The following is an 11,862-nucleotide window of genomic DNA, read 5'->3' as shown; positions in this document are numbered from 1 at the left end:
GGAAGGGATAAGTAGAGTAGAGTAGGGGTGTAAGGGTAGGGTAGACAAAGGAGGGGTAGAATAGGAGGATGAAAGATTGGCTAAGAAGATGTGGGAAGGGAATGGCAAACCATGCCTGAGAAAGGCACGGTAGGGTAAGGAGGGGCAGATTAGCATAGGGAGATGCAAGTTAGGGTAAAAAGATATAGGGTTGAATACGAAAACCTAAGCATGACAGGGAAAAGCAGGGTAAGGTAGGGAAGGGTAGGGCAGAACAGGGAGATGCAAGTTAGGGTAGGGAAATGAAGAGTAGGTTAGGGAAAGGCAGGATATAGTAAGGAGATGCAGGATAGGATAGGGTAGGGAAAGGCAGGGCAAAGTAGGGAGATGCAGGGTACGGTTGGAGAGACAAGGTATGACAGGGAAAAGCTGCGTACGGTAAGGTAAGGTAGGGTAGGATAGGGAGAGGCAGCTTGGACTAGGATTAGGCATGGTAGTGTAGGGAAAGGGAGGGTAGAAAAGGGAGATGCATGATAGTGTAGGGAGATGCAGGCTAGGGTAATGAGACACAGGGTTGGACATGAAAAGCCAGAGGATTGTCGGGAAAGACAGAGTAGGGTATGGAAAGGTGGGTTGGAGTAGGGAAATGCAGGGTAGGATGGGGAAAAACAGGGTAGAGTACGGCAAGGAAAGGTAGGGCAGGGAAGGGAGATGAAGGTACGTTATGAGGATGCAGGGTTGGGTAGGAAAGTCAAAGCATGGCAGGGAAAGGCAGGGTAGGGTATGGAAAGGCAGTGTAGAGAAGGGAGATATAGGTATGCACGGGGAATGGCAGGGTTAGGTAGAGAAAAGCAAGGTAGAGTAAGGTAGGGTAGGGAAATGTAGGGAAAGGTAGGGTAGGGTAGGGAGATGCAGTGTTAGGTAAGGAAAAATAGGGTAGGGTAGGGAAAGACAAGGCATGGCAGAGAATGGTATGGTATGGTAGGGAAGGGAAAAGCAAGGCAGAGTACAGTAAAGCAGTGTCATGTACTCCCGTTAGGGCACTTTTGCTCTCAGTTCCACCTTTTCTCCTTTAACATTGTTGTCATGGTTACCTCTAGGCATGATGTGGCGTCACTCAGGCGGCTGGGCTTTCTTCCCGCCCAGTTGAGTGATGGTGGAAGGGGGGTATTTGAGAGACACAGGACCATATCTTCACTTGATGGCGGCCAATGGCAAACTGACTGGTGCAATACCTCCTGCAGCCTAGGAGGGATCCACGTGACCCACTTACCAACCATAATCAGGAGTTAGGAGATATATCGACCGTGTAATATACAATAAATTCTGCTGATTTCTGGAAGTTCTGTCACAGCTGTGCATACAGACGTGGAAGGTTCATCATAGCCTAAGGGTTAAGCACCTGCACTATAGCACTTTCTTCTACTTCATTCATTACGTCTGTAATATTCCACGTTGCCATCCTCAGACTGTCCTTGGTCTGGCATTTGTTTACTGTTGGACCATCTACGTCTGTGAATTTTCATGTCATTTTTTTTATCAATTTGTTTTATTACTGGATGGATCATTGACCCCTACGTAGATCTACCATACCTTGTCGTAATTACTGTATAGTATGTAGAAAACACTTGAGTTTGATAATGGTTGGTACTCAGCACAATAAATATTTTTCCGGTTTGCAGGAAGCCATTTATCTTGCATGTTAATTTAGGGTCACCTAGGGGTAGCCCTACACTGACTGAGTGAATCATAAGTGTCCCAGCCTATGTGAAACATTCTTTCCTTCATTCAACAAAAAATAAATCAAGAAACCAGATGGGGCATAGCTTGCTTACTTGATAGATGAACTGACTGATATAATGAATACTATGAGAAGTGGAATGATAATTAGTTGTGAATGTGATACTTGAAGAGTGGAACAAAGTTTAATAGATGTTGGTGAGCAGAATTAGAAAAGGTTAAATATATGGTTTTTATGAGGAAAGAACTGATAGTGTATAGGTTTGTGGAATGGGGATATACTAGAATTGATGGAAGAGATAAATAACTTTGGTGCGTGACAGAAAATTTTAAATGTGTGAAAGAAACATACAGTACAGTAGCGTGAGGAAGTAAGGACCTTGATAGTACCCGATATGATTACATTGATAGTGAAAAGAGGCGTTAATACAAAAACTGCAAGAGAAAGGCAGGAACGGATATTAATGACCATGGGGGAGGCGGTGGCTGAATCGGTAGAGAGGCAGCTTGCGGTCCTAATGGACCCAGGATCGAATCCCGGCTGGGGCAGGGAACAGTTTAAGGATTTCAATTTCCTAAAAGCAGACTTTCCTGATCTACCAGGTGATCCACAGACATGTCGTAAAAATACTCCCGCTAATACCAATACAACAGTCCTGTATGAGACTGCCCTAGCATGTACTCAATATGGATGGTGGGTGTTAGCACCGAAGTGGTGACATGTGGAGGTGTAGGAGGACTACTGAGCCTTGGGATAGGTCACTGCCCCCGAGAAATAGGCTCTGAAGCCTTTGCCCAGAGTCGGACAGGTAAAATATATATATATATATATATATATATATATATATATATATATATATATATATATTAACTAATGGGTAAAATTCGTTGGAGTGACGTGGGTACTAAATTAAAACAGGTTAAATGGGATTGCTACCCTAAGTTTTAATAACGCTTTTTTGGCTTAAGACTTTTCGAAGTGAAGTTAATGTAATTTTCATTATCTCATTCAACACGAGGTACCTTTTCTAAACTGTACTGATTTATAGTATTAATTAACGTGTTTCATAGACTGGGTAGAATGGAAATGATTACCTTCCGAAAAGATGCGAAATATGAAAATCTGCCAATCGTACCACTTTCTCATACCCACATTTGTTTCATATCTCTCATCATAATCACACTTTTAATTTGGCTGAAATTATATCAGCACAGTTAGATATGTTAAAAACTTAAGTCTTACTCTCATATGATCAGTCGAGGCATTTACACAAAGACAAAAATGTTTAATATGTTGGACTTTACATCTTTCATCGTGATTTAAGCAATAATTCAACCCAGCTTTGCTTAATCCTCTACGTTATTCATTATTACTTGTGCTATAATAATACACATTCCCCTCCCTGCCTGGTGTCAAAGAGTCAATCTTCTGGGTTACGAGCACTGCTACCTCTACTTTCGTCATTCTATAAAATACCCAAGGAAAAATCAGTTAGGTTATAAACAATGAAAGAACCTAAAGTGGCCAATTTAGATATCTTCGAGTCAGTGATGAAAATCTATTAAGATTCAATGGAATTTCACACAATGAAGTTCTTAATATATACGTGAAACTTGCATCATATACTGTTTTGATGTACGGGTCAAGAAGGGTTCTTGTCATCTCTAAACAATTTCGGCTGCTAATGATTCTCCAGTTCTTATATAGTATTGCATTATTGTGTGATTAGTGACTCAGCTGGTGTTTCTATGCACAGTATCTTTCTTTTAGTACTTGTTAGTTGCAGTACTTCTGAAACATTGAAGTTTCTCTTTAAGAGAAATGAAAAGGATCTGATAGGGCCTTTCCACAGCAGTAGGTAAACTCGACTTAACTCGTTATGGTAACCCATCCCTTTGCCCTTTGCTAGCACCGTGATATGCGTGGCCAAACAAGCACCCAGTGTCAGCTGCTGCTGTACGGGAGTTACAGTGGCCACAGCTTATGTATGCGGTGCCATGCCCTAACCGTGGGTAATAGCACCAGAACTCAGATCAATCAACCTGAACAAGATAAACTAGGGCGAGTTCTGTGAATTGAAAACAAAGATTATAAAGCAACAATTATCTGCCTTACTCTGTAGAAATGTCTGGCTCCCCACCTTCCCTGTGACCCTCCTACAATTTTGACTTGGTGGCAAGGCCCCACAAAACTGTGGTGCTTTAATTGTCAGTCTTGCTTTCAGTAACCTTGCTCTGCCTATATGATAAACTATTGCACCGCATCTTTTCTGTCTGCTGCTGTCTGGATGATAATATAAAGAAGGCAGTGGCATAAAAGCAAAGGGAGTGGTTACACAATCCAATACCACAAACCAAACATAAATACGATTGTAGAAACAACAAAACAGAACTAAATATTATTATTACGTATATGTATGATAGCTTTCAGAATGAAACCCGTGCACCACTGAAACCTGGGAAATATTTATATACCTGGTTCCATTATCTATAAAAAAATCATAACAGTAGTTATCTAACTCGTGTTTGTGGTAATGGAAACCAAAAGTATTTTTCTATTTACGTACTGCTTAAATAATATAGTAATAAATTATCCTGCTCATTGGGTCATATTCTGTGTCAGTGTTATGTTACTTTTATAGACAGTAACTAGGCCATACACAAAAAAAATACATATATGTAATGATAATAATAATGAAATGACTATAACTGTCACAGACAGTCACTAGTCACCTATGAGAATATTGCTGAACTGCTGAAAATGCGATCTAGGTCAAGTTTTATACAGGAACAACTTATGTTTCTTGTAGTAACTCAAAAACCGTTTGTCAAAGTGCCACCAAAAGTGAAGAGACCTGGCCCAGGACCAGATAAAACTTCAAGGGCCAGGACGTGCATCATGTTTTGGTTTTCCTGTATGGAAGAGCAACTGAAAAGTGGCCAAAAGTGGGGTGTATGAAATATCGTAATATCAGGTATAAATGACGTTCTTTTTTTCTTTTACAAAAATATTTGGAAAATAGTTTTATCACGGTATTTCCTTTCATATTCATATACAGTAGTCCCTCAATTATCCCCCTTACTATACCTAAACCCAACCTCCTATCTATACCTAACCTACAGATATAGGTACAAAACCTCTGCCTACTTTGGCAGTGTTTTCCGGTCATTCAGGCATATTTGGACATCAAAACACAAATACGAATATCGAAAATAACATCAAGACTACCATACAAAAAAATTAAAACCAAAAAACACCCTACCTTTATACTACACTAGGTACAATATCATTCCTACTTTTGGCAGTGCTTTCTGATTATTCTGCCATATTTAGACATCAAAACACAAATAGGAATATCCAAAATAATTTTAAACACCAAGAAAACTATGCAGAAACAACAAACATTGAAAACCAAAATTTACTCTACTTATGCACTACTGTATGTACTGTTACATTCTCGTCCCACACTGCCACAGGCTCCAACAAGAGTAGTTCAGTATGGGAAGGACATTGCCCATTGAGTTGTTCTTCCTATGGTCAGCCTTACGGTGTACAAAAACAAGATCAGCTCAGGCGTTTTCAATAAACGCTGGCTTCTTAATTTTGCTGTCTTTATTTTCCAAATAACTACACTTAATGCTTGCCAACTTCACTGTTTTCACAAGTACCGGAGCTATACAATCTTCACAAACTGCACTGACACTGAAAGGACACTGAACTAAACTCAAACTGAACTGAAACGAAACTGACTCCCGTAGGCTCTTCCACCTCCTTGTATAAACTCCCTAGTTACTAGAATGATTTACTACTGTACATTCTTGAGGAAGCAACCGCTACCAACACGAAGACATCCAAAATATCCAGAGTTTTCTTACATTACACAGCAGTGTATATTATTTAGCATACAGACTGAGATAAAATTATGTACTTTAACAAACTATCACATATATAAATCATTATAGAGAAAAAGGGGCGTATAATTTAATGCACAGCTTTACGAAATACGTCCGCTCATAAACAGCAGGCTAACTGGAAACTCTGACACATAACAGAAAAATTCTAGAATCGTCGGGAATACTCCAGCACTACCTAACGAGCAAATTCTACTTCTGAACACAACTCCCTCCCTAGTTCTTTGTCGTCCCGACAAAACTACACAATGTATTCAAACATAATCCTTACTCCAAATGAACCATCTAATTATACACGAAATATTCTTTCAGCTTATCAGGTCTTCTATGCTGCTTCTGACGACATCCTTGTTCCTCCACTCAATCCACTCCTCTTGGAATAACTTTGTCCTCTTCCTGGTGCACTTCTCCTGGGAAATTATCATTATCCTCTTGTTCTTCAACTTCTTGGTTCTCCTCAACATCCTCAGCTGCAGGAAAGCATGATTCCTCACAGATGTCGCAGGTATACTGTCCTGGCCCATGGTACTTCCACAGACAATTTACATGTACTTACCTATGGGCAAGGCTTCCTGCATTCCAAAATCCAGTACGATACATCTGATAGGCGGTCCAACACAGTGGAAGGCCCGTCCCATGGGTTCTGCAGCTTTGGTAACTGTCCCTTCTTCCGCTGAGGATTGTATTACCAAATTTTGTCACCATCTTTGCAACCTCACCTCACTGTCTTAGCAGACTACTTGCACTTCATCACTTCGTCTGAAAACTTTAGAGCTCCTCAAGTTTGATAATGTACCTCAGACGGTCTTTCCTGAAGATGCTTCGCATATCTGGAGGAGATTGTAGGCAGCTCTTCACCAGTTGGTCTTGCCATTAACAAGTCAACGGGTTAATGTGAGTCACGACTGAGCATCAGTTTTGCACGGGTGTAGCCGGTAGACTCATGGGATGCAGACTTATATGCCATCAGCAATGCAAGTAGTTTCTGGTCCTCTTTCATCTGTCCCTCTATGCAGTTCTTGGCCAGGGTTGCCAGGTGTTGTAGTGCTCATGTGGCATCTATGAGTGTGATTTATGGCATTTTCTGGCAAACTAGTTTTGAAAAATAGCGGTCTTTATGGCAATTACAAAATTAACATAGGAAACTGAAAATAAATCCTATATTTGATGTACTTTATTCAAGGAAAAAAAAAAATGGCAGTCTTTTTTTAATTTACAAAAATGAGAATAGAACTGAAAATTAACCATACATTTCACATGTTTTATTGCAGCTCAGACACACACATAGACACCTATTTCTGAAAACATTAAGTCAATGTTTGGAATGCTTCTTCAGCTTCACTGCTATCCCATTCCTCATGTTGACTCTCATACATACTATTATTGAAATTTCTCAGCATCTCTTCAGGAATAAGAAAATCTTTGCTACAGGCATTGTTCACGCATGCAGAGCCTCACATCTACAGTACAGCCGAACGTGTCACACCCTTCACCAATAGTCGCCGCTTTGTCTCAGTGGCGAGAACTTACCTATATAATCTAAAAACGTAAATAATGGCAGTGGAGAATTTTTAACTGTTAATTTTATTTTTTTATTCTCCCAAGATAAATTTGGATATCACTGGCAATTTCTGGCACAAAATAGCAAACTGGCTACAAATTATGGCATTTTTATTGCATCAATTATTTTGTGCCATAAAAAAAAAAAATGGCAGTTTTTCGGGAAACACGAGATTTCTGGCAAAAAATGACATTTATGGCACGACCTGGCAACCCTGTTCTTGGCCAGTTCTTGTCCCAGGGTCCAGTTGAATAGCTCCACCATCTCATCTGAGTGTGGCCTTAGTTAGGTCGTCCTGGTCTTCTTGATCCCCAGTAACTTGCAACACTCATGGAACACAGCAGACTCAAAGTTTCTATCCTGGTCTGAATATAGCTCTTGTGGCATGCAAAAACGACAGAAAAACTGGTCAACCAACATCTGAGAAACAGTTGCAGCCTCTTGATGGCAAAGGCTTCTGGCCACTTTGTGAAGCAGCCCATGATGACACATATATACCGGTTTCCTCTTTCAGTGAGTGGCAAAGGTCCAGCTATGTCCACCACAACTCTTTCCATCCATGCACCCATTTAGTACAGATGGAGATGGGTGCAACGACGTTTCTTGGGTCCCTTCTTAGCACATCATACATCACTGGCCTGACACCACTCTTCAACATCGTGATACATTCCAGCTGAATAGAACCTCTGTCGCAGCCGAATTAGAGTTTTCTTCACTCCTATGTGCCCACTAGCGATCTGGTTATGAGAGTCACTCAAGATCTCAGATCTCATTTTCTTCCGAACCACCAGTGACCAACACTTGCTGAGGCCATCGTGTGCCTCCCACTCATGTTCAAATGAAGAAGTTCCTACAGACTCCATTAGTTTTCAGTCACTGGGTTGAATCTGGAAACCTCTTCTAAACTGGGTCACAATGTTCTCTGCTGCAGCCACTGTAGGAATGGTTGTAAATCTTCATCCTCCATCTGCATCCTCTTCAGGGCTTCTTCAGCTGACGCTGGCCCTGTCACTGCAGTACGGCCACATTTCTTGCTATGATCACCTTTTTCCTACACTGCCAGCACTCTGGATTCCAAGGCCAACTACTCAGGCTGTCAGCATTGCCATGTACCCGCCCAGAACTGTGTTGCACCTCACAGTTGTGCTGGTCCAGCTTCCCGAGCCAGCATGCCAGTTGTCCTTCCAGATTTGTCTTCAGCTTGAGTCCTTCATGTCTGTCCTGATGATGAAGTAGGACCCATACAAATAGGGATGAAAGAAATCAAGGCTCTTCACCACTGCCAAGAACCACTTAGAGGTCACAAAGTACTTCCACTCCGGTGGGCTGAACCTTTTTTTTTTATATAATAACAGAACAGAGGAAAGAAAAACAAAAGAAAAAAAAAATCCATACACCAGCTTACTTATGTCCTCTGTTCATAAAATATCTTTAACAGTTAGACCTAAACAGCTGTAGGTTGAAGTTTGGAGGGAAACAGCTCTGGGGAAGTGAGTTCGAAAGAGGTGACGTACAGAGAATGAATGAATTCTGATAGGCAGAAGATCCGCAATATGGCTGAGTGACATTCCAGTCATGAGCGATACCAGATTCCCGTGTAGGACGAGGGAAGGCAAGGAGAGGTGGCACCATGGTCGCAACTTCATCTGAGCATTTGCCATAAAAATATCTGTAAAATAATGCAACAGAGGCAACATTCCTTCTTACTTGCAGGGGAGGTAGTTTATTTGTAATGGCATGGTTGTTAATAGCAGCCTTGTTCTCAATTTTGTCTAGTTGTTTTAATACAACCTCTCCACATCCATTCCACGAGGATGAGCAATATTCAAGCTGAGAGCGCACATGACATAAATTACAGCTAACTGCTGGTCAGTGAAGAAGTTACGGACTCTTTACATTAATCCAAATTTCTTTGAGGAGGTTTTAGCAAGTGATCTAACATGAGAGGTCCAGCTGAGGGCATTGTTAAGTGAGACGCTGTGAATTTCAGTTCTTTTGGAGATGGGAGTATTAGTAGTACTGAAGGTAATATACGAATCTGGCAATATCTGTCTATTAGTATATTGTATATATTTAGTTTTACTAGCATTACATGAGACAAGGTTGTTTTGTTCCCATTCACTGATCGAAGATAGGTCTTGCTTTATGGAGACGGCTGTACTGAGTTGAGAGGTAGAGATATCATGTTTTATAACTGGGTGTCTGAGTGTGAATGAACTATGTAGTGTTGAGTCATCTGGATATGAGTGGATGGGATTGTGGGTGACAGATAAGAGATCATTAATATGAACCAGGAACAGAGTTTGGGCTAGAACTGATCCCTGCTGCGTGCCGGCGTTAATTAAGTGGAAATTGGAATATACATCATCTACTTTTACGCTTATTTTTCTGTCAATAATATATGAGGGGATCAAAGGAACAAAAGACGTTAGTCCATAACAAGGGAGTTTGGACAGCAGGGAACGGTGCCATACTCTATCGAAAGCTGTAGAAATATCAAGGGCTACTGCATGAGTTTCTCCATATAGGTCAATTGATTGACGGATGGTATGAGTTACGAGACTGAGTATGTAAATGGTGGATCTCTCGTGGTGAAAACCATATTGTCTATCACTAATTAAGTTGTTGGATTCAAGATGTTTAACAATGTGCTTATTAATTAAAGTTTCAAATACCTTACCAAGAGAAGATGTGACAGCGATTGGTCTGTAATTAGAGAGGTCAGAGGAACTTCCTTTCTTCAGAATTGGGTGGATACTGGCTTCTTTCCATGAATTTGGGAATGAAGAAAAACGTATGCATAGTTTGAATAATTTAGTTAGAACAGAGACAAGTTCAGGGGAACATTTAAAAAAAAAAATTGGCAGAATTCCATCTGGTCCTGGGGCTTTGTTGGTGGGTTAATTGTCTGGGACGGATTTTACTTATCTTGTCTGGATTTTAAGTGGATCAGTTTCAGGAGAGTCAAGTTTTAGTGCTGGGACGTTCTGCCTGGCATCATCTATGGTAGAATTTCTGGCAAATGTACTGGCAAAAACATCTGTTTTGCACGTGGGTCATTTGTAATGTTGCCATCTGAAGATTTTAGTGGGGGAATGGATGATGATTTGTTAAAGTTGTTATTGAAAGAATTAAGAGTTGACCAGACTATTCCATTGTCATAAGGGTTGTTTAGTAGTTTTACTGCTTGCGCTGAAGAAAGTTTGATTTAGCTAGATTTATTACAGCTTTTCCATGGTTTCTAGCAATACCACGTTGAGTAAACCGCTTCCCGTCCGATCAGCGAAGTTAAGCAACGTTGAGTGTGGTTAGTACTTGGATGGGAGACCGCCTGGGAACACCCGGTGCTGTTGGCATCCCTACGTGTCAAGTGGGGTTTGCGGAGGATTAGTGCCCCTCCCTGTAAAACAATTAACTCTAAACCCTTGGCCACCCCGTTTGGGATACATGACGTCTGGCAATCAATGAATGAATGAATTAAATAGAGAGTGTGATTCAGATGTTTTTTATTTTAAGTAGGCTAAGAGTTATATGCTAATGACTTTTGGGCTGTTGCTCTGGCACAGTTGCCATCAAACCATTTTGGAGACTTCGATCTTTTAGTGATCTCCTGACTTGGTATGAATATATCCATACCAGCTAGTATTAAGTCGTAAATGTGGGATTGGGTAGAATTGGGATCACTAGAGAAGAAAGACTGCCATGGAATGTCAGCAAGATAATTTTTAAATCCATCCCAGTTTGCCCTATCCAAGTGCCATCAAGTCATCCTGACAGGTTGAGAACGGGGAGGTGGGAGGGGCTAACTAATGAGGCTTTGATGAGATTGTGGTCAGAGGATCCAATAGGAGACAATACCTCTATCATGTATTGATCTGGATTATTTGTCAGGAATAGATCCAAGAGATGGGCATTACGGTCAGGATTATCAGGTATTCTGTTTGGTTGCTTTACCAGCTGGGTGAAATTAAACGATTCTGCAAACACCTCGCACTCTAGGCCACCATCGTCAGTCCTGGCAGAATGCAATAACCATTCAACGTTATGTATGTTAAAATCATCCAAAATGGTAATTTCGGTGCTAAGGGCAAGGTTAAAGTTACTCAACTGTGTGGATATGGAATCAAATACACTTGGTTCCGAATAAGCATTGGGGGAACGATAGACTACACAGATATATTTAGTAATATTTTGACAATTTAGTTTATACAGTGAGTAATCAAAACTGGTTGAAGTGCCATAAAATGCCACCACTTGCTGTTTGTCATCCTTCTTTTAAACAGGACTCCACCAATACCTTGGTCACTAGTGTCACAGTCCAGCATGAATGGCTGACTCCAATCTGGGTATGGCAACACTGGAGAGCTCGCCAATGTTTGAGTTCATCGAAGGCCTTCTAAGTCACTGCACTCCACGTAAACTTCTGTCTCCTCTCCTACAACTTGTGCAGAGGTGTTGCTATCACTGCAGAGTCCTTGACAAAACGTCAATAGTAGGTCCACAAGCCCACGAAACTCCATAGGTCCTTCACACAAGTTGGAACCAGCGAGATTTCCACAGCCGCCATCTTCTCTGGATTAGTACAGACACCACACTCGCCTACAATGTTTCCCAAGTATTTCACCTCCTTCTGGAACAAGTAGCACCTCTTGGGGTTCAGCTTGAAGTGC

At 41.1% G+C, this 11,862-nt stretch overlaps 1 pseudogene; it reads left to right on the top strand.

Annotated features, from left to right (window-relative positions):
* The first annotated feature begins 10,429 nt into the window (after positions 1 to 10,429).
* On the top strand, positions 10,430 to 10,548 carry LOC145403455 (5S ribosomal RNA; annotated as a pseudogene).
* The last annotated feature ends 1,314 nt before the right edge of the window (positions 10,549 to 11,862 follow it).

Source organism: Coenobita brevimanus, chromosome 60, assembly GCF_032717465.1.
Source record: "Coenobita brevimanus isolate Jiangsu-jjx chromosome 60, ASM3271746v2, whole genome shotgun sequence".
Lineage (NCBI taxonomy): Eukaryota > Metazoa > Arthropoda > Malacostraca > Decapoda > Coenobitidae > Coenobita > Coenobita brevimanus.
This window is presented reverse-complemented; position numbering and strand designations above follow the sequence as displayed.